Source organism: Sminthopsis crassicaudata, chromosome 4 (genome assembly GCF_048593235.1).
Source record: "Sminthopsis crassicaudata isolate SCR6 chromosome 4, ASM4859323v1, whole genome shotgun sequence".
In the NCBI taxonomy this organism is placed as follows: domain Eukaryota; kingdom Metazoa; phylum Chordata; class Mammalia; order Dasyuromorphia; family Dasyuridae; genus Sminthopsis; species Sminthopsis crassicaudata.
Genome location: NC_133620.1, coordinates 117,652,384 through 117,678,787, shown reverse-complemented (window position 1 = coordinate 117,678,787; position 26,404 = coordinate 117,652,384). Strand labels below are relative to the sequence as shown.

Here is a 26,404-nt window from a genome sequence, read left to right as displayed (position 1 = left end):
TCATGTATGTGTACATTTTTTTGGAAAATATATTGCTAAGGCATGTTAACTTGTCCATAGTATTCAAAAATTTCCAGTTTGCTATAGCCAAAAGTTCCATGTATGGATAGTACACTTCTGGCTGGTAGAGAGTCTCTGTTTCCTTGCATTCATTGTCAGGCCAAAATTAGTACAAATTAGGTCAAATTCTGACCATGTAATCAAAGAAAAGTCACATTTTTCTAGTCTAGGGTACCTTGTAAAGAAAAGACAGAGATTTGCAGATAGTGAGAGCAATGTCTAAGGATCATTATAGCACCTAGGTGCTGAGCATTGAAGTAGAAAATACTAGAGCAGAAAGAGGTCTCAGGGGATCACTGAACTAAAAGAGTATAGTGGAATGGGTGTCATTTGGTAGCTACTCAGTCGCAAGTCACTGATCCAAGGAAGACTAAGGAAATTTATTAATTCTAAAGAATGAAAGGTCAGATGATAAACAATAATTTCATTAAAGATCATGACAACAATGTGATAATATACTTAAATTTGGAGAATTTAACTAAAACAGTGTTTAGGGGAAAATTTACATCTCTAAATACTTTCATGAATAAATGAGAAAGAAAAGATCAATCAATTGGGCATGCAACTAAAAAATAATCTAGAAAACCAACTAAATATAACCCTGCAATTAAACACCAAAATAGAAATCCTGAAATCAAAGAACAGATGAACAAAATGGAAAGTAAAGAAAACTGAATTGATAAATTAAACTAATGACAATTTTAAAAATCACAATAGAAACACACATCATTAGCTAATTTAATTTTTAAAAACCAAACTACCAGTATCAAAAATGAAAAAGACAAATTCAAAAACAATGAAAAAGAAATTATTAGGAATTATTTTGCCCAAATATATGCCAATAAAACTGATAATCTAAAAGAAATGAATATTTCCAAAAATATAAATTCCCCAGATTAAAAGAATAGAAAATAAATTATTGAAATGAACCTCTTATAAAAGATAAATTGAACAAGTCATAAATGAATTCTCAAAGAAAAAAAGAAACCCAAGAACAGATGGATTTATAAGAAGATTCTACCAAAAATTTAAAAAGAATTCCAGTCCTACATAAACTGCTTTTAAAAAAATTAGAAAAATAAAGGGGCCTTGGACATTCCTTCCAAGACATAAATATTACCTTTTTAAGAAACTCAATGTTAATGGAAGGGAAGTAAAAGGAAAGGAAAGGAAAGGAAAGGAAAAAAAATGGAATGGAAAAGAAAGGAAGGAAAAGAAGAAAAAATGGAATTCAATCTGTGCTTTGAATCCATCATTTCTCTATCTTGAAGTAGATAGCATCTTTCATCATGAGTCCATGGAATTGTAATTGATCATTATGCTGATGAGACTTCCTAAGTCTTTCAGAGTTGATTATCTTTACAATTATTGAAGATGTTTCTACAATATTAGAAAGTTTTCTACAATGTAGAAATTATTCTTATGGTTCTCATCCTACTTTATATCAATTCATACAAATCTTCCCATACAAGCTTTTTTCTCTTCATAATTTCATACAGCATAATAGTATTCCATTACATTCATATACCATAAAGTGTTCGGATCAGTTGTATCCCAATTGATGTGTGCATCCTCTCAGTTTCCAGGTTTTTGCTACAACAAAAAGAGCTGCTATAAATATTTTTAATATATAAGTCCTTTTCCTCTTTAATCTTTTTGGTAGTGATATTGCTGGGGGAAGAGTTACACAGAGTTCATTTTATGGACACAGTTCCAAAATAGCTGGACCAGCTAATATATCAATAATGCATTAAAATACCTGTTTTCCTCAACCCCTCCAACATTTGTTATTCTATTTCTTTTTTTTTTGGTCAAATTTGTCAATGTGTTGTGTATGAGATAGTACATCATAATTGTTTTGATTCTATTTTTTCTAATTATTCATGCTTTAGAGCATTTTTTCCCACATGACTATTTATTGATAATTTGGATTTCTTTCCCTGAACATTACTTATTCATGTTCTTTGATCAATTATCAATTGAGGAATAGATCTTATTCTTATAAGTGTGAATCAATTCCCCTACATATTTTAGAAATGAGCCTTTTATCAGAGAAACTTTCTGCATAGATTTCCCCCAATTTCCTGTTTTTCTTTTATTTCTACCTGCATTGGTTTTGATTGTTCAGAAAATTTTAGTTTTGTGGAATCAAAATTATCCATCTTATCACCTTTAAATCTCTTTAAAATGACCTTGTTTAATTCATGATCTATCCATAGATCCCACAGTTTTTTTCCTTCAGTGCTCTCTTATTTACTTAAAAGTATCAAACATAATGTCTAATTTGTAGGCCTATTTGGAGCTCATCTTGGTATACTATGTGAAATTGTTGCTCTATCTTTAGTTTCTGTCAGACTGCTTTTACATTAGTTTTTACAGAGTTAGTTTATTTTATAGTTTTTCCAACAGATTTTGTCAAATAGTGAGGTCTTGCCCCAGCAGTTAGAATTTTAGGGTTTGTCAAACCACTGGATTATTGTGCTCATTTGCTTATGTATATTATGTAACTAACCTGTTCCACTTATCAACCTATATCTTACTTTATATGACTTTGGCCTATAGTTTGAAATCCGATACCACTAGAACCTCTTCATTTCCATTAAAAAATTTGAATCCTTTGACATTCTTGAACTTCTGTTCCTTTAAATAAATTATTTTTTTCTAGTTCTATCTCAAATCTTTTTAAATTGTGGGTCACAGCCCCATACAGGGTTGTGTAATTGAATGTGGGGGGTTCATAAAATTATGACTTATTATTAATAAATGTTTGATTTGCATACCTACTTTATATTCCTATATACCCTGGGTCATATAAAAATTCCTTGGATGGAAAAGGGGTCCTAGGTGGAAAAAGTTTAAGAAGCCCTCCTCTATATAATATAGTCTCTCAGTAGTCTGTTTTGGCATGACACTGGATACATAAATTAATTTAGTGTTGTCATTTTTATTATTGGCTTGGCTTATCTATAAGAACTAATATTTATATCTATTTTTATTGGTATAAAGAGTGTTTTGTAATTGTGTTTATATAGTCTCTCTGTGTGTGCACGTGTACTCTTGAGTATTTTTTACTGTCTACAGTTATTTTAAATGTAATTTCTCTTTTTTCTCTTCCTGCTGGATTTTCTTGATGAGATAAAGAAATGCAGATGATTTGTATGAGTTTATTTTATAACCTGCTAATTTGTTGAAGTTATTAATGGTTTCAATCAGTTGTCTTTTTGTTATTTGGTTAGTTCTCTAGGATTACCTAAATAGACTATTATGTCATCTACAAGAAGTGATAATTCTGTTTCCATTTTGCTTATTTTTTTTCTTTATTTATTTTTTCTTATTTATTGCCTTAGTTAGCATTTTTAGGACAATATTATTTAGGACAATATTATTTAGTGATAATAGATATCCTTGCTTCCCTCTTGATTTAGGAAGATTGCCTTTATTGCAGATAATGCCAGTCTTGGTTTTTGATACATATATTTATTATTTTAAAGAAAGCTGTTTATTCCTAGGTTTCTCATGTTTTTAACAGGAATGGGAGTTGCATTTTCCTAGGATATTTTTCTGTATCTACTGAAATAATTATATTTTGTGTTCTTGTTATTAATAGGGTCAATTATATTTATTGTATTAGTAATATTGAGCCAACTTTGCCTTCCAATATAAATCCAGCATTGTTATGGTACATGATATTTGTGATATATTGCTGTAATCTTTATTAGTATTTTATTTAAAATTTTTTTCATTAATTTTAATGAAAGAAATTGGTCTATAGTTTTCTTTCTGTTTAGCTGTCCCTGGTTTGTATTAAGATCATATTTATGTAATAGAAGGAATTTTGTAGGCCTGTTTTCCTATTTTTTTCAAACAGTTTTATATTTTAATGGAATTAGTTATTTTTTTTAGATTTTTAATAGAATCTATTTATAAATGTATCTGTCCTGGAATTTTTTAAAAAGGCTTTTTCATTTATGGTCTGTTTAATTTCTTTTTAAACATGGGATAATTTTAGTGTTCTTTTTCCTGTTCTGTTAGCCCAGATGATTCATAGTTTTACAAATATTTATCATTTCCAGTTAGATTGTCAGTTTCACTAGAAGAAAATTGAGTGAAATAAAGCTGCCAGAGAGTACTCATTCCTGCACTCCACACTAATTCAAGGATCCCCTGCGATCTCTTTTTCTTATGTTACTTTCTGCCTTGGTGTTCTGCCTTACTTCTCTTTCTGTTTCTGGGTGCTAGAATCCTCACTGGGAAACTGGGTAAAAGGATAAAATTCTTCTAGCAACTTTCTTTGAACTAAGATATAAAGGAAACTGAGTCAAATTTATAAGATTAAAATCCATTCTTCAATGGATGAATCCTCAAAGGATATGAATAAGCAGTTTTCAGAGGAAAAAATGTCAGCTATAAGTAACATTTAAAAAATGTTCTAAAGCATTAACAATTAGAGGATACATATTAAAACAACTCTGAGTTATTACCTCACAAAAATCATCTTATTGACAAAGTTGACAAAAATGGAAAATGATAAAGATGGTGACTCTAAACAAATTCTAGAGCAGCAGAACCCATAAAATGGAATGAAACAATTTTCCAGCCTAAGACCTTAATTTAGAAAATCGGCCAGAAAGGTCTGCAGCACCAGAGTGAGAGTGGAGCGCAATCTGTGCTCAAACCTGAGCTCAATAGAACATTTAGCACTTGTCAAACATATAGAGAACTGAGTTAAGTTTATAAAAATAAGTCATTCTCCAATAGATAAAATGATCAAAAGATATAAATAATTTTTAGATGAAGTAGACATAACTATAGCCAAAATGCTCTCACTATTTTAAAAATTATTTTTATTTTCTCCAGTTAGTTGTAAAAATATTTTTTGTTATATGCGTCCATTTTTCATATATTTCTATATGTATTATATTGGAAGTGAAAAATCAGAACAAAAGGGAAAAAGCACAAGTAAAAATAAAAAGTTGAAAACAGTATGTGTTGTTCTATATTCAGTCTCCATAATTCTCTTTCTGGATGGTATTTTCCATCACAAAGCTTATTAGGATGGCCTTGGACCACTGAACTGATGAGAAAAAATCAAGTCTATCATGGTTGATCATTGCACAATCTTGCTGTTGCTGTGTTCAGTTTTCCTGGTTTTGCTTGCCTCACTCAGCATCAGTTCATGTGAATCTTTGCAGGACTTTCTAAAATCAGCCTGTTAATTCAGTACTGATTTTTTAAAAATTCAAATTAAAACAATTCTGAAGAATTACCATCTATTGACTAATTGACTAAGAGGACAAAAAAGGAAAATGGATATGGGAAAATTAATGGTGGCAATGTGAATTCATTCAACCATTTTTTAGAGCAACATGGAACTAGGCCCAAGGGTTCTAAAATCAATTCACTTAGCAATACTAATACTAGGTCTGTATCTCAAAAGAGATTTTTTAAAAAGGAAAAGGACCAATATGTGCAAACAAATATTTATAGAAACTCTTTTTAGGGGGCAAAGAAGTGAAAATTGAGGGGGTGCCTATCAACTGAAGAATAGCTAAACAAATTGTAGTAAAAGAATACTATGTGCTATAAGAAATGATAACTTGGATGATCTCAGAAGAGCCTGGAAAGACTTCCATGAGCTGATGCAAAGTGAAATGTATTGTGTATAAAATTAATAGCAATACTGTAAGATGATCAGCTGTGAATAATATAACTACTCTCAGCAATACAATAACCCAAAACAAGTCTTGAACTTAAAGGTGAAAAATGCTATCCATACTCAGAGGAAGGACTGATGGTATCTGAATATAGATTGAAATATACTTTTAAAACTTTTTCTTGAAGTTTTTTCTTCAGTGAATCTGTGTACCTCTCCATTTGGCCAATTCTACTTTTTAAGACATTCTTCTCTTTACTGGCTTTTATGTACTTCCTTTACAATTTGGCCTATTGTTTTTTAAGGTAGTTTGTGTGTGTGTGTGTGTGTGTGTGTGTGTGTGTGTGTGTGTGTGTGTGTGTGTGTCTTTACCAAACTGTTGACTTATTTTTCATGATACTTTTCATAACATGACTATTATGAAAATTTTTTGCATGACTATACTTGCATAACTTAAATCAAGTTGCTTGGATCCCGGGGGGAGGAGGGGAAGATGGCAAGGGGCAAGGCACTGGGGATGAAAATCTGGAATTCAAGGTTTCAAAACTGAATGTCAAAATTGTTTTTATATATAGCTGGGAAAAATAAAATACTAAATTAAAAAATGGAAAATGACAAATGCTGGAGAAGCTGTAGGTTAAAAAAGTTTTTTAATACCCTGTTTTAAATTTGTTCAACTATTTTGGAAAACAATTTGGAAAAATGACAAAAATGGTGTCTATGCTGTGATCAAGTAATAACAGTATTAATTCTTTCCCATGGAGATCAAAGAAAGAGGAAAAAGAATCACACATACAAAAATATGCATAGCAGTTTTTTAAGGTAGAAAAGATTAGAAAATTGGTTGTGGTAGGAAGGGCACAGTGCCCATTACTAGGGAACAGCTGGACAAATTGTGGCATATGAATGTGCTATGAGAAATGATCAATAGAATGGTCTCAGAGAAACTTGGGAAGAATTGTATCAATAGAAACAAAGCAAAGTGAGCTGAATGAACCAGGATACAATACTATAATTTGTACAGCAACAATATGTAAAGACAAACAATTTTGAAATTAATATTAATATTACAACCAATCATGGTTTCAAAGAGGATTCATGATAAAACATGCTCTGTGCCTACAGGTAAAAAATAGGATGGACTCAGAGTACATTTTTAAAGAGTGCAGGAATTTTTTTCATGTAACAAGATATTTGTGATGGATTTTTCTTTCTCAGGTTGAAAGGGAGGTGGGAAAGAATTCAGAGCCAAAACCAAAATGAAATTGAATTTAAAACTTTACAAAATTATAACAGCCATATTCATTGCAGAAAAGAATTGTAAATCAAGGATGGTGTAATCATCAAAGTGTTCCTTGAAAGGATTTAAAAGGATGTGGCCATTTCAAATTGTGGCAAATCTACAGGTTGTTAGATAGCAAGAGAATGAAATTTAAGGATAAATTCTCTTGTCATTGAATTTTTACAGTCTAAAGTGTGAACTCCTTCATGTTTAAGTTTCTAGTTTCTCAACTTTAAAAAGTGTGAAGCTTTAGTGATTATTTGCATATTGAAAAGTCAAGAAATAGGCAACCTGTCCACAGAGAGAATGTACTTATCTCTAACAAGATTATCTTTGTGATCTTTTCTCCACTTACTCCTCTGCACTGAGCAAAAAGGCAATTTTAGAGTTTTAGAGACTGAGGAAAACAGGCCACCAGAGATGTTGGGTAAATAATCAGCAAATGGACATTGACTGCTTATGTTAACCCGTAGAGATGAATAAGTGGGAAGTATATCAGAAAGTCACAATAATCCAAGAGCTGAGAAAAACAGACCCTATTATAATAGGGAAGGAATGGGTGATTTGATTAGTTGAATATATTTTATGATTGAATTATACAGTCTTTCCAGGGACCTGGGGTAAGCAGCTGATCTTGGAGAGCAGGCTTCCAAGGCCAGGAGGGGGAATCAAGCAGAGCAAGCCACTCAATGCTCAATGGTAGTGAAGGTGTGAACTCCATTCAAATCAAAAGCCACCTGCAGGAGTTCACACCTCAGGGATTCAAATATTAAAGTGTTTGGATTACAAGGTGAGAACTCAGCTTTTCTAAACAATTCTCTAGCTCAGAATTCACACCTTTGGTTGGGGGGGGGGCTTTAAAGGGAGTTTACACCTTTGGAATTCTGAGGTATAGTTTACAAGTTTAAAAGAAGTTTGCACCTTTAAGAGGAGCAATTTCATTGGTCGAAGCATTTACCCAGGCCCCATTGCGTTCTCATATGCCCATTCTCTTGGAGGATAAAAGAAGCAACACTGAGCCTGGAGAGGAGCGTGGGATTGAGTTTAGACAGCACAGAGGAAAAGATTTTACAGAAAAGAGAAGAGGGACTCCTAGAGAAGGATTATAACTTAGAGACGACAGGACCATTACATTAAAGGGAAAGAGAGAAGCCAGGAAAAAACAGACCAGAGGATGGAGCAAAGAAGAGAACTACAGTAAACTTCCTGACCTGTGGCAGTAAAGGGACATCTGGAAGAGAGCAAGTGGCTGACTCTAGGGGTATCCCAGATTGGAGCTCTCAGACTAAGGTAAAGAAAAGACCATCTCTTTTCCCAATTTCCTCTACTTATTATTATTGTCTACTTAGTGACAAATATTCGGGTGGAAATCTACCATTTTGATTTCCAAATATTTCCAGTAACCTGAATTTTGCCTCAACTACAAAGGCTAATTAGAGATTAATATAAAGATATCCTTAAACAGAAAGTCCAACCTTTGCCTAAAGTGTTGGGAGGCTTCCCTAACTTGGGCTCAGAGCACTTGTATTGACTCAGAACTTTCCTTCCAAAATAAACTTCCTAAAGCTGAAGAGGAAGAAACAAAAATGCATTTTGGGAGTCACTATATTCCTCTTTTCACAACCAGCTAATTACCATAATAAGATGTCATAATTTGGGATAATTCTGTGGGATTTTTTCTTCTCTCTGAGAGTTTAAATAATATTTAAAATTTTAAATCTGTTTTGTCTTTTCATGAAATAAAAGCAAGAGCAATAGCAAGAACAGCAGCATTTCCAGGAGAAGTGGACCAAGAGAAACATCTATCATAGCAGGCGAACAGTGAATCTTGGTGATTGCCCTGACTGCCTGTGCAGGTGCCTGTATTCCAGTCCCCAAACTCTCCTTGGGTAGGCAATACGTTTTGGAAAGCAAGCTTCCGGGGCCAAGATCAGGGTTGCTTACACGTTAACCAAGTCATCCACTCTTCCATCCTGAAAATGAGCTATCAGCCCCTGAAAAGTAGGAGCACCAATACAATGACTTCAAGCAAATCGCTGAAACTGGAGGAAATGGAGAAACAAGACGTTTACCTGCGGGAGAGAAAGAAGTGCCGCTTTCACATCATTCCTGATGGCAACTGCCTTTACAGAGCTGTCAGCAAAGCAGTCTATGGGCACCAGGACCAGTACCAGGAGCTTCGGGAAAAGACAGTCAACTACATGGCTAGAAACCTTGACCTCTTCAGCATCCTCATTGAAGGTGATGTGGAGGAATTTCTCTTCAAAGCCGCACAGAATAACACTTGGGGTGGCTACCCAGAGATGCTGGCTCTGGGGCACATGCTCAATATCTCTATTCACTTAACTCTAGGCGGCAGTTTGGCAAATCCTATTGTATCCACCACCATTCACTCTTTTGATCCAGAGAGCTTCTACACGAAAAGTATTTGGCTAAGCTGGCTTAGTTATGGTCACTATGACACTGTACTGGATTACTCTCCTGAACCAGAGAATAATAATTATTACAGCAAAAAAGAAAGAAAAAAAGAAAGAAAAAGGCAGAAAAAACTTCGCCGTTCTAGACGCTTTGCCAATTCAGAGGACCCCTAAAAGCAGTCACAGAGACCAAGAACTCCCTCCTCATACACAATTTAGAGTAGAAATTCCTCCAATTCAACCTAGGAACTAACAGAGGGGGGATAGAAAGAGTGGATGGTTATGAGAGAAGGAAATGTGCAGGAGGGAATAGTTAGAAGCAAACTGAATGCAACATTAAATTTATTAAATCCTTTTTGTAAAATCAGGCAGCACGAAATGAAAACTCATTCCTTACTTTTATGTACTGTTATGTATACAAAATGCCCATTTTTTTCTGTTTACATTTTAGAATTTTCAAAATAAAGTTAATTTTTAAAAATACTATTTTGCTTTTGTTTTTGAGAAAAATAAAACGTCTTAATTGAAAAAATAGCAAAAAATTAAAAACTGAACACAAATGTGCTCTCATCCTGCCTCCTTCCCCCCAAGTTGTGACCAAAAATGGAAGAGAATGAAACTCTAGGTATTTTCTCTCCTCTTTGGGAAAGACCAATCCTCTGGTCCATGGGGTAAGTTATGCCCACTAGCTGTAGTTCACAGTGGGACTTGTGACATGAATCATTGACCCTGCTCAGAATTAACACATATGGGGGTTATCGTAAACATGACTATACTTCTGTCACAGTCACTGATTCTTAAATAGAATCAAGGTCCCCTGTTAGTAATTAAGAGGTTATTGGCCTCTTGCCTGTGAACAACCTGCCCCACTATCCTGAAGTTAAGGTCAGAAAAGTTGAATCTTAGGAGTCCCACCAACCAGAGCATCTTCCTCCCTGGGCTTTCACTTAGAAGAAAAAGAATCCTTCTCTTTTCTTTTAGAAGCCACTTTTGACATGTTATACCCTTCTTTCACTCATGTATAAGAACTCTCTTTCCTTCATTCAAGAACTCCAAATTACCATCACAGCATTCACAAAATCTTCTTTCTTCCAGGTCAATAAATATTCAGTATAGATATGTAGTTACAATTTCAGTTCCTTGGTGTTAATAGAAGGCAAAGCCCTCTCTTACAGGACCACTCTTAGGTTCCTCAAGCCCTTTTTGAATGGTCATTCTCCTAAATATACCTGAAAAAAAACAGGCTTGTAAGCGGAGGAGGTCCTGTGCTGTTTCTTCAGAAAAGAAGTAAAAATGTATTGAATGAATCTTCCTGGAGACTAGATCCAAGAAACCATTGGGTGATTTAGCCATCTCTCTTTCTTAGTAGTCAGGGATATGATGAGGAAGTTGTTGATTAGCAGTTAATGTCTCAATTAGCTTTTATCATTCACTTTTTCTGTGCCCAGTACTGAGTAAAATTCTGGGTATATAAAGAAAGGAAAAAATGGGTTCCCTGACTTCAAATAATTCACATTTTATTGGGGGACAAAACATGGAAACAATTATATAACTATTAACTATCTATAATAAAAGATATTAAACGGGAAGTCATATCAGAGTGAAGATGCTAACTATAGAGGGACCAGGAAGGGCCTGTTGTAGAAATTTGATATTGAAGTTGAGTCTTGAAGAAAATCATCGAATCCGGGAAGTGGTGATGAAGAAGAAGAGAGTTTGGGGCATGAAACAAACCAATGAAAAGGCACAGTAAGGAGTTGGAGTGTCCTGTTTAAGAAACAGAAACAAGGCCAGTATCACAATACTGGAGATTAGAGGAAAAGGAACAAGGTCTGAGAAGACTGGAATAGTAGAAAATTGCTTAATGTGAAGGGATTTAAAAGCTAAGTAGGGGACTTTTCTCTCAAACTCACTTTCCATTTTATCTAATCTAAAAATCTCTGTCCTTTACAGCCCACTACCTGGAGATGGGGAACAGAAATATTTCAGGGATTGAGGCAAGGCCCCAATGACAGACATCTCCTGGATCGGGCCCTTTCTATAAGAAACTTTTCCTTCTCTAGGTCAACTTGAAGTCCTATCCAACAAATTCTTGCTCTTGGACTCCTTTCTTTTCCTTTCCCTTTCCTCCATCTCCTCCCTTCATCTTTTCTTTTCCTCATTTGCCCTTTTCTCCCTTTTCATGATTTTTTTATTTTCTATTTTAGGGAGTTAGGAGGTGGGGGGAGGAGATAGGAAGATTTGTTTTTGTTTTTGCTTACTTAGTCAACCAACTTCTTCCTTACCAGGATTGTGGATTCTATTTTTTTGTTATTGTTGCTGATTTTTCCCTTTCTTTCTTGATTTTTGTCTTCCAGGAGCGAAGACTGGTCCTTATAGCAAAAGATACAGCTTTTAACTTCCTTTGTGTTTTTGTACCTGACTTATCAGCAGTCCCAGTATCTCTTGCTTTTTCTGCTTTTGCTCAACTCCCTGTAAATTACTTTCTATAATACTTCTTCCCTTGTTTTTCTGGATCTTCTTACTGTTGATTCTTCGAAGTGCAAATGGTATCCCATTGGATTTTGACACCACCTTCTGAATGGCCAATCATCCTCCCAATTGATAATCAAGCGGCTCCCCTTAAATTTCCACGTTCTCCCTACTTTTCCAAACACCCTATAGAAGTATTTTGGTCTATATATGTAGATGAAATTTCTTTCGGTCTTTAACTCCATTGGTCTATTAGCCTAGCAGGGGCAGTTCTAGCTAGGAGTTTTTCTCAGAGAAATTACAGAAAGGTGGGACCGATGGCCGTCAACAATGTGTTCAAGACTGCAGAGCCTGTGCTGCCCAATACAATGTGGACCGTCGTTTCTGCTTTGACCAGGTTTCAGGGAGGCAGGAGCGAGCTGCCCGGACCGTGCCTTTGGTGGCAATTGATCTGAGCAGCCTTGGCCGGGATCGCTGAGAACGTGTATGGCTGTGGCTGGTGGAGTAGGGAAATGTTACTTGAGGGGAGTGTCCCAAGAAGAAGGCAGTGGAGAGAGAAAGCAGGCCGGGCATTTCCGGGCGGAGGCTACTGCTGCTAGAGGAGCAGCGGAGGGATGCTCGCGGGACGGCCCCAGAAACAGAGAGGAAAGAGGGGGTTTTATCAGATCTCTAGCCAAGCAAAAGATGCTGCCTGACCAGGAATGGAAGCTGGCCGCAGCGGTGAAAGCGCCGCATCCTAGACCGGGGGTCTAAACCGAAACGTTCTCACGCCAGCTGTCACCACCGCCACCTTGTCTCGTTCAACACGCCTACCTACACCAAGCTACACCTCGGCCTTCTCCATCCTCCCAGCGTTTCCATTTCCCAGCTCCGCTCCTTCCGTAATCTCGGTACGCCACTAAGTGCAATCACCTTACCAAAGCTTAGAGGCCCTCTCCTTCCGACAGGTCCCCCGCACCGCTCTCCCCATCCATCCCTTTCCATTTTCACTACCCTCCTCCTCGCCCCCAGGCTCTCGAAGCGCCACGGCCACTTTCGCTCTCCCCCTCCCGTTCCTCCTGGACATCCATCCGGGCGCCCGGCAGCAGCCAGGCACAGCGTCCAGCAGCCCCGGCCACCTGCGGGGCTGGCGGGCGGAAGGAGAAGCACGGGCCCTACCTTACCCTGCAGATGACCAAGCAGCGACCGAACCGCAAGCACGCCCCCGGGAAGCTGCCGCCGCCGTTAGCCGCTCCTAGCTCGGCTGCAGTCTTCCTCCAAAAAGGCGCGTCTGGCCAGGAACGCTCGCTGCTCAGGCTGCTCCTGGACAGACCTCCGAAGTGGATGGCGAGAGGGCGCTGGCGACCAGCCCTTCAGCCCGGTGTCTGCCTCTGCTTCCTGCTCTCTCCCGGTCAGTTGGGTGGCCCAATAGCTACTGCTCCTCCATCCTCCAGCCTCCGAAGTCCCCACAAGCAGGAGGAGCCAAGAAACCCTTAGAAAACCCTCCCTTGACTGGCCGGTGGCCTAAGGGCAGGAAAGTGGGAAGGACAAAAATGAGATCACCTGGAATGAAGGAGTCTACCTAGCTCTCAGCTGCAAAATAAAGTGAAAAAAATTTTTTTTTTCTTCTTTCTCCTTTGAGGAACCCAATCCCGGAGGTAGTTATCATCAAATTAACCAGGACCCAGTTGAAGCCTGGAGCCTGAGAATCTTTATGAACGGACATTCACACCTAGGCGGAGAAATGCGTCCTCCTAAATGCGTCCTTGTAAGTCAAGCCCTGGCTTTCCATTGCCCTCTACCTCCTTCCCTTTAGACTTTGGATCACAGTTCCTTATAATCTCACTTACCAGATGCAAAGGAGCTCAATTAAAGGGAAAACATATGACACTGACTTTTTATGTCTCCCTTGACCATCAAGATCACCCTCCCTATTAGTCCTCCCTTCTTCTTTTCAACCTTCCCCATTCAAATTATACCCTTGCCACCAGTAGCAAATTTCTGGACCAAGATTTTCTGTAGGAACCTTCAGTTTGCTCTGCTACCTTATCTGCTAAAGGTTTAGATTATATAGCATCTCAGACCCTTTCGGGTCTTAAATCCAAGAACCTAAACTTTTCATTCTTCAAGGGACCTTCTTTAGGCTGTCACTTTGAACAGCAGATGCCACTAGGCTTTGGTGGAGGAAATTTCTCATCCAAAATCTCCAATATTGACTTCAAAATCCAAAGTTCTTTCGTCAAGAGTACCAGTATTGAATCTATAATCTGGAAGTTTGCAGTCCTACCTGGAACCATTCAAGAACCATTTCTCAAACACATAACTAAAATACCTGGTACTCCATTAGGTGTTGGAGATCCAAAACCAGTTCCTGTCTTCTAGGAATTTCCAGTCTCTTGAGACAAGAGCCCAGGGGGTGGAGTGGATTGGGAAGGGGATAAATCAGTGATTCAAGGGAGAAAGGGGAAGAGGAAGAAGGGAAAAGGAGAGAGAGAAAGCAGTATGTCATAGCCTGGGAGAAGACCTAAGGTTAGTGGTCCTGTATCATGAGTGCTGAATAGACAATGAAGAGGAAGGAGACAAGTCAAATGAAAGAGTGTTTCTAGAAATTTCACTGCAGTAGGGAAGAATGAAGAAAATGATAAAGGATGATATATTCTCTTGTAAAATTTGGTGGCAAGGTTCAAAACTCTTGGCTTAGAGGTATTTTACCTAGAGGGAAAACCAGTTTCTTTTTTTTAACATGAGCAGGTGGGGGAAATGAGGGCTGTACAGTCAGAATATATATTTAACCCTTGGATATATCTTGTGTTTCATATCCCTTCCCCATCATCACCCCAAAGTGAAAGTACTAGACAGCTTCAGGAGAGCTTTAAGCAATAGAATAGTATAATTTAGAAGGTATGGTACACATAGATAAAAAAATGCCTTCAAGATATGAGCAGATAACAGTAGAATCCTAAAGGAAAATTTGTAACTCAAGGATCAGCTTTGTGTACGAAATCTCTAGATGATAGACTTTTTTTTTAATTAAAGATTTTTGTTTTCAAAACATATGCATGGATAATTTTTCAACATTGACTCTTGCAAAACCTTGTGTTCCAAAATTTCCCCTCCTTCCCCCCCATGGCAAGTAATCCAATATATGTTAAACATGTTAAATATATGTTAAATCCAATAAATGTATGCATATTTATACAATTATCATGCTGCACAAGAAAAATCAGATCACAAAGGGAAAAAATGAGAAAGAAAAAAATGCAAACCAACAACAAAAAAAGTAAAAATGCTATGTTGTGATCCACACTGAGTTCCCACAGTCCTCTCTCTGGGTGTAGATGAATGTTTTCATCATAGGATCATTAGAACTGACCTCAAATCATCTCATTGTTGGAAAGAGTCACTTCCATCAGAATTGATCATCACTTAATCTTGTTGTTGCTATGTATCTCTTGGTTGTGCTCATTTCATTTAGCATCAGTTCATGTAAGTCTCTCCAGGCCGCTCTAAGATCATTGTGCTGATCTTTTCTTTTAGAACAATAATATTCCAAAACATTCATATACCATAATTTATTCAGCCATTCTCTAACTGATGGACATCCGCTCAGTTTCCAGTTTCTTGCCACTACAAAAAAGGAACCGATAGACTTTCAAAGAAACTAGAAAATTGAATGACAGTACTCCTTTTTGTCTAGTATTAAGACTGGTGACCTACCATTTTCACCTATGCATCTTTGAGTTAATAGATAGCAATTCTTTGAGGACTGCCTGATAATGACATTCACAAATTTCATCTGGATGGGATAAAAGAACTGAACAAATTTCAAGTGGGCTCCCAAAGTATAGTTGAACTCTTCATTTGGGTCCAGAAGGAAACTGAATTTAGATTCCATTATTGCCAGACACAAGTGAAATTTCTCCACCCCAGTTTTAGTTCTTGTTTATCTCTGTCAGTTTCCTGGAATACTAATTCTTTTTGAAACCAGCCCAAGAGACAATTATGGAATGTCAGATATGGAAGACATCACACAGAGGCTATTCATTCAATTCAACTTGTACCCTATAGAAAATCCCTTCACAGCAGGCCTTATAAAACTTTCCATTTGTGATCTCTTTTTACATGAGAAATTTTTATGTCACCCACAGTCTTTAGGTATATAAAATAGGTATACAAGTCAACTATTTACACATAATAAATCATAATTTTATGATCCCTACATTCAGCTATGAGACCTCATTTTAAGAAGTTGAGTTCTACAGTATCTCCAACATGAGTCATGAGATAAAATTCAAAAATGTGAAATGCTGCAGGGGAAGTAAAAGAAAAGAAAGATTTGAGAAAATACTCATTTTATTTTGTAAATAAAAATTCACAAAGCACAATGAATATACATGTATGTATATTTTATATATACACATATATGTATACACATATGTGTATATATGTATATGCATATAGTATATATATAATATGTTTGTATATATGTGCATATAAATGTAAATTGTACATAAAATATATATCAGTGTGTTGGTCAAGAAGCATTTTTTAAGTATTTACTATGTTCTAGGCACTGTGCTAAGCAATGTAGATATAAAAAATGGCAAAAAAAGAAAGTCCTTGATCTCAAGGAAGCTCATAGTCTTCAAGGGGGAGACAAAAAGGCAAACAACTCTGTGCAAACAAGATATATGTAAGATAAATTGGAGTAATCAACAGAGGGAAGGAATTTGTATTTAAGAGGAATCAAGAAAGTTTTCCCATAGAATTTAGGGCTTAAAGGAAATCAGAGGAAACTAGGAGGTTAAGATGGGGGAACAAAGCATTTCAGGCTTCAGGAACAGCAAATGAAAGTGCCAGGAGTCTGTAGATAGAGTGGGTTGTGTGAGGAACAGCAAGGCAGTCAGTATCACTAGATCAGAGTAGTAAAAGAGAGTAAGATGTAAGAAGGCTATAGAAACAAGAAAGCAAGTTGGAAGGGCTTAAAAAGCCAAATAGATAATTTTATATGTAATCCTGAGGTGATAGGGAGCCGCTGGAGTTTATTGACTAGAAGAATGACACGGACAGACCTGGGCTTTAGAAAGATGATCAGAGTGGAGGATGCACTACCTGAAGCAGGAATACCAATCAGTGGACTACTGCAATAATCTAAATATGAGAAAATAAAGCCCTGGACCAGAGTGGTGGATATGTCAGAGGAGAGAGCACATATGTAGAAGTAGAATCAGGAGGACTTGGCAACAGATTGGCTGGGGAGTGAGGAGTTAGTGAAAGAGTTAGAGATTGAAGATAATATTTAGGGCGTGATGTGGTAGTAGTGGTGTGTGTGTGTGTGTGTGTGTGTGTGTGTGTGTGTGTGTGTGTGTGTGTGTGTGTGTATGTATGAATAGAGTCATGTCAGCCTCAGAACCACCCATTTTATTTGCTCCCCTTTCCAGATAAGTAAATTGACACTCAGAAATTAAGTGAATTGCCCATAATAACATAGCTATGAAGCGTTAGGGGTAGGACCTGAACCCCTACCTAGAACAGGTCTACCAGTAGAAAAAAGGCATATTGGAACAGTTAAAAAAATGTTAAATTGAACAGTTGGCAAGTCTGGGTTCCATTAGCCAGAAAACCATATGCATGGATAACATTTGAAAAATAGTAACACCTATAGCCCACCTAACAGGCTGTATAATTATGTCTTTGTATATATCTTTATATCTATCTACCTATTTATACATATATATTTATTTACATATATATGGATATATGTAAAAATTGCAAATGCCATAATTACCCAAACTTTTACTATTATCATGGAAGTCAGTAGTAGCTTTAAAAATGTTTATTCCCCAAAATTTGGAACACAAGGTATAACTATCTTTGCATGTATTTGGAAAAAGAAAATACTATTAAAATAGTTCATGTAAGAAAAATGTTTATTCCCTGAGCCATGGTAATAGAAGGCAGATTGTAGCATTTCAAAAAGGGAAAAGGACTGAGGGAAATACAGCCTGGAAGTAGAACCTGTACTTCTCTCCACATCCCTGAATTTCTAAACCTCCTGATTACTGAACCTAATTTCAAACATTGAGCTCTTAAACTTCATTGAGGTTGCTTGTTTCCCTGTTTCAGTGTGACCTGTTCTGCTCAATCTCTAATTATCTTTCCCATTCTTGTATGGCTACTGTGGCTGCCATTATGGTAAGATAGCTGATTCTAGGATCTACATATCTTTTCCTTTCTACTCCCACTATACATTCAAAAATATAAGAGTGAGTTTTTGAGGGATGTCTTATTTTTTATTATTATTATAGCTTTTTATTTACAAAACATATGCATGGGTAATTTTTCAACATTGACCATCACAAATCTTTTGTTCCAACTTTTCCCTTCCTTCCTCCCATGCCCTCCCCTAGATGTCAGGTAGTCCAATACATGTTAAATATGTTAAAGTATATATTAAATCCAATATATGTATACTTATTTATACATTTATCTTGCTGCATAAGGAAAATCAGATCTAGAAAGAAAGAAAAAAATCTGAGAAGGAAAACAAAAATGCAAGCAAACAATAACAGAAAGAGTGGAAATGCTATGTTGTAGTCTATACTCATTTCTCATAGTTTTCTCTCTGGGTATAGTTGATTCTCTTTTTTTATTGAACAATCGGAACTGGTTTGAATCATCTCATTGTTGAAAAGAACCACATCCATCAGAATTGATTGTCGTATAGTCTTGTTGTTGCCATGTATATTGATCTCCTGGTTCTGCTCATTTCACTTAGCATTAATTCATGTAAATCTCTCCTGAAATCATCCTGCTGGTCATTTCTTACAGAACAATAATATTCCATAACATTCATATACCACAATTTATTCAGCCATTCTCCAATTGATGAGCATATATTCGGTATCCAGTTTCTTGCCACTATAAAAAGGGCTGCCACAAAGATTTTTGCACATGTGGGATCCTTCTCCCTTCTTTAAGATCTCTTTGGGATATAAGCCCAGTAGCAACACTGCTGGATCAAAGGGTATGCACAGTTTGATAACTTTTTGAGAATAGTTCCAAATTGTTCTCCAGAATGGTTGGATTCGCTCACAATGAGGGATATCTTATAAGGAAAAAGAGATTACATAAATCATAAATAATGATAAAGGAGAGTGAATTCATTCCCAGATTAGGTGGTATCTTATTTCTAAATTACTCTGTTTTATAATTCCCTGGGTCTAACATGGTCAAGAATGTCCCGAACCCACTTTTGGAATGCTAGGCTACACACCTTCCTACCTGCTCATTGAATAACTTCTCTTTCTGCTCAAGGAAAAAAAACCAAGGTAATAAAACAGATACAAAGTTCTGAGCACGTTAGCAGGGTTCAATAAATACTTTTCAATTGATATGGCAAAACAATTTTAAATTATATGAGAAAAATTACTAAAATATTTATTCCTTTTGACTCAGCATTATCAATTGTCCAATACTTCAAGGAAAAAGAGACAATGACAAAAGAGATATTTCCAGATATACCAAACTATTAATAGCAATTTTATTTTCTTTTGGCCCTTTGTGCCCCTTCACCATCACCCCATCCCAAGTTAACTCCAGGAAAATCTCCAGATATGATTGTCTTATTTTTCACAAATGTGGATCCTTAACTTCTATACAAATAATCAAGGTTACAAATATATATCCAATAGAAACACCTTTATTTCACTCTACAGATAATGCAAAAGACATAAAATTGAACTTAAGATTGCTATTCGGGCAACATTCCCAACATTCCAGTGAATTCTTAGTTTCTCTACAAGTAGCTTGTGATTTGTGATTCCATCTCCCACTTCTACAAAGCCCATCTTACATGTCCTTCCTTTTCTCCTCCTTTTCCTTTACTCAATTTACTCAAGAAGTTTCATCTTCTATAAGAAATCTACAAGTTTACCTCTTAGATCTGTAGAAAAGGAATTTGTGGCCAAAGTAGGATTGGGGTACATTATTGAAGATAAAATGGATAGTTTTGACTATTTATTAAGTTTTAAAGTTTTTGTACAAACAAAAACAGTGCAGACAAGATTAGAAGGGATGTAATAAACTGGGAAAAACAATTTATATTCAAGAGTTCTGATAAAGACCTCATTTCTAAAATATATAGATAATTGACTCAAATTTATAAGAATTTAAGCCATTTTCCAATTGGTAAATTTTCCATTGATAAACGGTCAAAGTATATGATCAGACAATTTTCAGATGAAGAAATTGAAATCATTTCTAGCCACATGAAAAGGTACTCTAAATCACTATTGATCAGAGAAATGCAAATTAAGACAACTCTGAGGTACCTCTACACACTTCCTCAGACAGGAAAAGATAATGACAAGTGTTGGAGAGGATGTGAGAAAATTGGGACACTGATACATTGTTGGTGGACCTGTGAATAGAGCCAACCATTCTGGAGAGCAATTTGGAACTATGCCCAAAGGGCTATCAAACTGTGCATACCCTTTTGATTCAGCAATGGCTCTATTCAGTTTATATCCCAAAGAGATTAAAAAATAAAGGAGGGAAAGGGACCCATATGTGCAAAAATGTTTGTGGCAGTCCTTTTTGTAGTGGCAAGAAACTGGAAACTGGATGGATACCCATCAATTGGTGAATGGCTGAATAAGTTATGGTATATTAATATTATGGATTATTATTGTTCTATAAGAAACAACCAGCAGGATGATTTCACAAAGGCTTAGAGAGACTTACATGAATTGATGCTAAGTGAAATAAGCAGAACCAGGAGATCATTATACATAGCAACAACAAGACTATATGACAATTCTGATGGACATGGCTCTTTTCAACAATGAGATGATTCAGGTCAGTCACCATAAGTGCATCTGCACCCAGAGAGAGAACTGTGATAACTGAGTGTGGATCACAACATAGTAATTTTACTCTTTTTGTTGTTGTTTGCTTGCATTTTGTTTTCTTTTCATTCCTTCCCTTTTTGATCTGATTTTTCTTGTGCAGCATGATGATTGTGGAAATATATATAGCAGAATTGCATATGTTTAACATATATTAGATAACTTGCTGTCTAGGGAAAGGGAGGGAAAATTTTTGGAACACAAAGTTTTGCAAGGGTAATGTTGAAAATTATCTATGCATATGTTTTGAAAATAAAAAGCTTTAGTGAAAAAATAAATTTACAAGCAGGGGTTCTTAATTTAAGGTGCAAGGAATCCACAAACTTATTGAAAGAAGAAAATTACATATTTAATTCAATATAATTGATTTACTCTGTAATCCTGTGTATTTTATTTTATGCATTTTAAAATGTTTTTCTAAGAAGAGGTCCATAGTCTTTACCAGACTGCTTATTGGGTCTATGATACCACTAGATTTAGAAATTCTATACTAGACTCAAAATCACACAGAATTTTCAATTCTCATATTATCCCAAAAGACATACTTTTCAGAAAGTCCCTTTCTCTTTCTAGAGAAAAAGTTTCTGAACTCTCAAACTTGGAATTACTTTAGAGCAGACATTTTCCCCTTAATAGTATTTTATTTTTCCAAATTCATGTAAAGATAGTTTTCAATATTTATTTTTATAAGACTTTGAGTTCCAAATTTTTTCTCTCTTTTTATATCCCCAAGACAGCAAGCAATCTGATAAAGGTTATACATGTACAATACTTTAAAATGTATTTCCATATTTTACATATTGTACAAGAAAAATCAGAACAAAAGGAAAAAAGAAAACGTAAGAAAAAACAAGCAAACAAAAATAGGTGAAAATGCTATGCTTTGATCCACATTCAGTTGCCATAGTCTCTGGATGTGGATGGCATTTTCTATCCCAAGTTTATTGGAATCATCTTGGATCACCACATTGCTAAAAAGAGCTAAATCTATCATAGTTGATCATCACATAATCTTGCTGTTATTGTGTATGATGTTCTGCTAGTTCTGCTCACTTCTCTTAGCTTCAGTTCACATAAGTCTCTCCAGATCTTTCTTAAATCAGCCTGTTCATCATTTCTTATACAACAATAACATTTCACTATATTCATATTCTACAACTTTTTCAGCCATTCCTCAATTGATGGGCATCCACTGAATTTTCAAATACCACTATAAAAAGAACTGCTACAAATATTTTCATACAGGTGGGCCCTGTTCCTTCTTTTATGATCTCTTTGGGATACAGATTCAGTAGTTACATTGTTAGATCAAAGAGTACGCACAGTTTTAGGGGCCTTTGGATAATTTCAAATTAGATTAGATGTTTATAACCTTTTTGTTTGTTTGTTTGTTCTATCATAGATCCCTTTAGCAGTATGGTGACACCCATAATATTCTTCTCAAAATATCTTTAAATACATCAAATGAAATACACAGGATTACAAAGGAAATCAACTATAACTAAATATAATTAATGAGATTAAAAAAAAATTAAGTCCACACATTCCAGTTTAAGACTCTCTGCTTTAAAAGAGACAAGTCTCAAAGCTGGTGTTGTTAAGAACCAAACCAAACTTTTGCTGCTATAAGGCTAGATTGTGGGAATATGGGTCTAAAAAATTCAGACTTTCCTTTCTCAATTCAAGATCATAGCATAATCACATACAAACACCTAGAAAGGATCTTAAAGGTTATTGAAACATATCCCTTAGCATTCAGAGTAAATTGAGGCCCAGTGTGGTTAAATGACTTGTATACAGAAATCCAAGTGGTAAGTCTCTGAGACAAGATTAAAACCTAAGGCTTTCTGAGTTCATGTCCAGTGCTCTATTATATGTTGCCACTCAAAAGGTAGTTTCAAGCATGGGAAGTTGGGGTTCAATAACATTGTCTATGAACTCCCTTCTTGAGACACATATTCTTTCTCCAAGAGACATCATGCTCAGGAAAGTCCTCTCCCTTTCTCCCTTTTTCCTTTCTCCCTCTCCCATTTTCCAACAGTATGTGCTCACATTATATCTCTAATTTTGGTAATTCTCCCAATAATTAAAACTTTTTTTTCATGATCATGTCTATTATGATGATCTTTGATGTTACTATTATAATTATTTTTGGGCTTTACAAACTATACCTGTGTAAGATGGCAAACTTAATTGATAATGTAGTATGCTCTGACTGCTCTAACAACCAGCTCCTCATTGTAGGAGCTATATTTGGCTTTCCCTTTGTCTCTCTTTTTCTTCCCCCCAACCCATCACATACCTGTATCTGTGACAAGTGGTATATATACATATATCTTATATACATATACATCTATTTATACACTATAACTTAACTGGATCTGTGCTTTCATCTGTGTAGGGGGGGCTCCTAATGAGGACTTTAACTTTTCTTTCACTTCTCTACACCCAAGAAACCAATAGTGCCATTACAATCGGAACAGCATTCAGTCTTTCTTAACTCATTTCCTTATCTTTTTAATTAAATTTGATAGTCTGACCAACCTCAATGCCATAATGAGCTATTTAAATGTGGCTGATCATGCAGCCCTAGCCTTTCTCCTGAGCTCCAGCTGTTAATTAGACATTTTGAACCAGCTGTCTTATAGACATCTCAAACTCGACTTCTCTCTCCTTCCAAACTTAGCCTTCTTCTGAACTTCCCATATTTGTTGAGGGTACTACTTCCAGTCATCCACGTGGATAACCTTATCCTCAACACTTTACTTACCCCACATATCCAGTTAGTTGCCAAATCTTGTTTGCTTTACTTTCACATTTCTTCCATTTATCCTCTTCTCTCCACATACAGACACCAACCTAATTCCCATTCTTATCATTTCTCACTCTATTATAATAAATTGTTTTTATGCTTCAAATCTTATTTCTTTCCAACTTGTCTTCCATACAATTGTTAGATTGTTTCCTATAGCATACTTTACCATGTCATTCTCCTACTCAATAAACTTTAGTGTTTCTCTATCATCTTTGGAAACTTATTTAGTCTTAAAAGCCCTTCACAGCCTGGATTTAACTTCTTTCCAAAATTATTGTAAATAATTTCCTTTTAATCACTTTAGGCTCCTAGTCACTGTCTCTCCTAACAGTACTCCCATTTCCCATCACCTTACCTTTATACTGGCTGTCTTTTGTGGTCTATTTTTCAGTGGTTCTTCATGACCCCATTTGGTGTTTTTTGGGCAAAGATACTAGAGTGGTTTGCCATTTCCTTTTCTAGTTCATTATACATAGTTGAAGAACTGATGCAAATGGCATTAAGTGACCTATCAAATTGGGTCACAGCTAATTAGTCTGGGGCCAGATTTGAACTCACAAAGATGAGTCTCTTTGACCCTAGGCCTGGAACTCTATCCACTGTGCAAACTTGCAACCCAGGCTATCTTCAATGTTGGAAATTTTAGATATAGGAAAAATTACTTTTGCCCAGGATACCTTTTATTGTTCATCAGTAAATAGAGGCAGGTAGGTAGTGCAGGGAATAGAACACTGGCTCTGAAATGAGGGATACTATTTCTGTGTGACTTTAGGCAAGTTACTTAAATGCTGCCTGCCTCAGTTCCCTCAACTGTAAAGTGGAGATAATTGCACTTATCTCACAAGGATGTTGTCAGGATACAATTGAGATAGTATTTGTAAAAGTTCTTAGAATATTGTCTGGCACATAGTGTGTTCGGTTGTGTTCAGCCGTGCACGAAATACTGGAGTGGTTTGCCATTTCCTTCTTCAGCTCATTTTACAGATGAAATAGGGTTAAGTAACTTGCCCAGGGTCACACAATTAGGAAGTGTCCGGGATTGGATTTGAACTTAGGTCTTCCTGTCTCCAGGCCCAGCACCCTATTTGGCATTGTAGACATATATAAATGTATTCCTTCCCCCCCCTTTTATTTTTAGTCCCTTTCCCTCCCCCTCCTTCATTAGTGGTATCAAACAAATAGAAATGGGGCCACCAATCAGGATTCCTGTGGCCTTAGTTTTAAAGTGTAATATTATGTGCTTTTATTGTTAATTATTTCCAAATTACATTTTAATCTGACATGGATTAGCACTCCAACTTATGCTGGGGAAGCTGTTTATTTATTTTCTTGTCCAAGAACTCCTTACACTAATGGAAATACAGGTTTATTGCATCCCTATCCATTGTGGGGGTATATATCAAGAGAAGTAAGCCCTTGCCTCCTTGGTCGGTGAATTCTCTGGATGGCATGTGACTTTCCCTTCTGTTCTCACAGTGCTATAGACAGAAGTTTTTATTTTGGCACTATTTACAGCTTCCCATTGCTCAGTCAGCACAGAAGTTGACACTTAAATGACAGTGTTCTTACTATAGAGGTATTGGGGAGGGGTTCTCTCAGCTGTTGATGTGAAGGTAGGGATTAGGAAAAGGTTTCATGTGGAAAATATAGCAGTTGAACCCAGTTCTGAAGAAAATCAGGGTCCTGAGGAGTTAATATTCTAGGCATGCCAGTGAAAAGGCAATAGGGACTGGGAGAGATCTAGAAATAATTCAGCCAGTGGAGCTGAATCACAGAATGCTTGGAAGGAGTCCTGTGTCACGAGACTGGAAAGGTAAGAGGAGCTAGGTTGTAAGAGATTTAAGATCTTCATGAAAGGAGCTGGATACTGAGCCTTATTCAAACTTGGAGAGAGTAGTAATTTTACAGCGGAAAGAGCTCTGTATTTGCAAGAATTGAAGCTTTGCCACTCATTACCTGTGTAACCCTGGACAAGTAAATGTTTCCAAGTTTTGTTTCCTTATCTATAAAGTGAGGGGGGTTGGCTTAGATGAATTCTAAAGTCCCTTCCAGGTTTAAGATGATAAATTTAGACCTGGAAGGGACTTTAGAATTCATCTAGAGCAAAAGGCTGCACAAATAAATAGGAGGGAACACAGATTCCAAGGAGCAACTTGGACCTCTTCCTTCACTGGTATTATACTAGGGCCTTGGTAGTTGCTGAAGGGAGATGGAACCAGCAGAGAACTGCCTGACATCCCTTATAAAAGGAAGCAAAGTTGTCCTGATTGTTTAACGGCCTGTTCTGCATTTAGGTTGTATTACCTAAAACTTGTCAGATATTTGGTATCACTAGCCTGAAGGTTAAACAAACCAGATTCTGAAATTTCTAGGGGAAGCCAGGCCTTGGAAAATGTGCCAAAGAGATTTCTGACCCTATCCTCCTTTCCCCCCATCATTGTTCTCTCTGTTGCTGGAGTTAAGGGGTCAGGGCCCAACTGACATCTGAGGAACACTGGTTCTTTCATAACTAATGCAAAAGAAAGGGATACAAACTAAACCAATATCATAATTTCCATTTTGAGCACATGTGCCTCATAGAAAGTTGAACAGCTACACAATTTGAATATTCACAGGATCATTGATACCATTGATATTCTAAGACTGGGATGATTTGACAGAGATTTCCTCTGGACTGATTTGGACTTGATTTCTTTAGGGCCTAGCATAGAGCTTTGCTGATAGTGTTTTAAAATATTAGCTGAATTATCTTTTCCCATGCTCTCTTTCCCCTCATCACACACACCAACTCTGGAAGAAATGAAATAAGATTTGTTA

The 26,404-nt window shown here is 36.4% G+C and overlaps 1 long non-coding RNA gene across 2 annotated transcripts in view; it reads right to left on the bottom strand.

Moving 5' to 3' along the window:
- LOC141565724 (uncharacterized) overlaps nt 1-13,301 on the bottom strand; it is a 38,335-nt gene extending 25,034 nt beyond the window's left edge. The window contains exon 1 of one of the 2 annotated variants that reach the window (XR_012489104.1): nt 13,043-13,301. This is a non-coding gene — a long non-coding RNA (uncharacterized LOC141565724). The remainder of the gene's footprint in view (nt 1-13,042) is intronic. The other variant, XR_012489103.1, reaches the window with a different exon arrangement.
- Nucleotides 13,302-26,404: the final 13,103 nt, after the last annotated feature.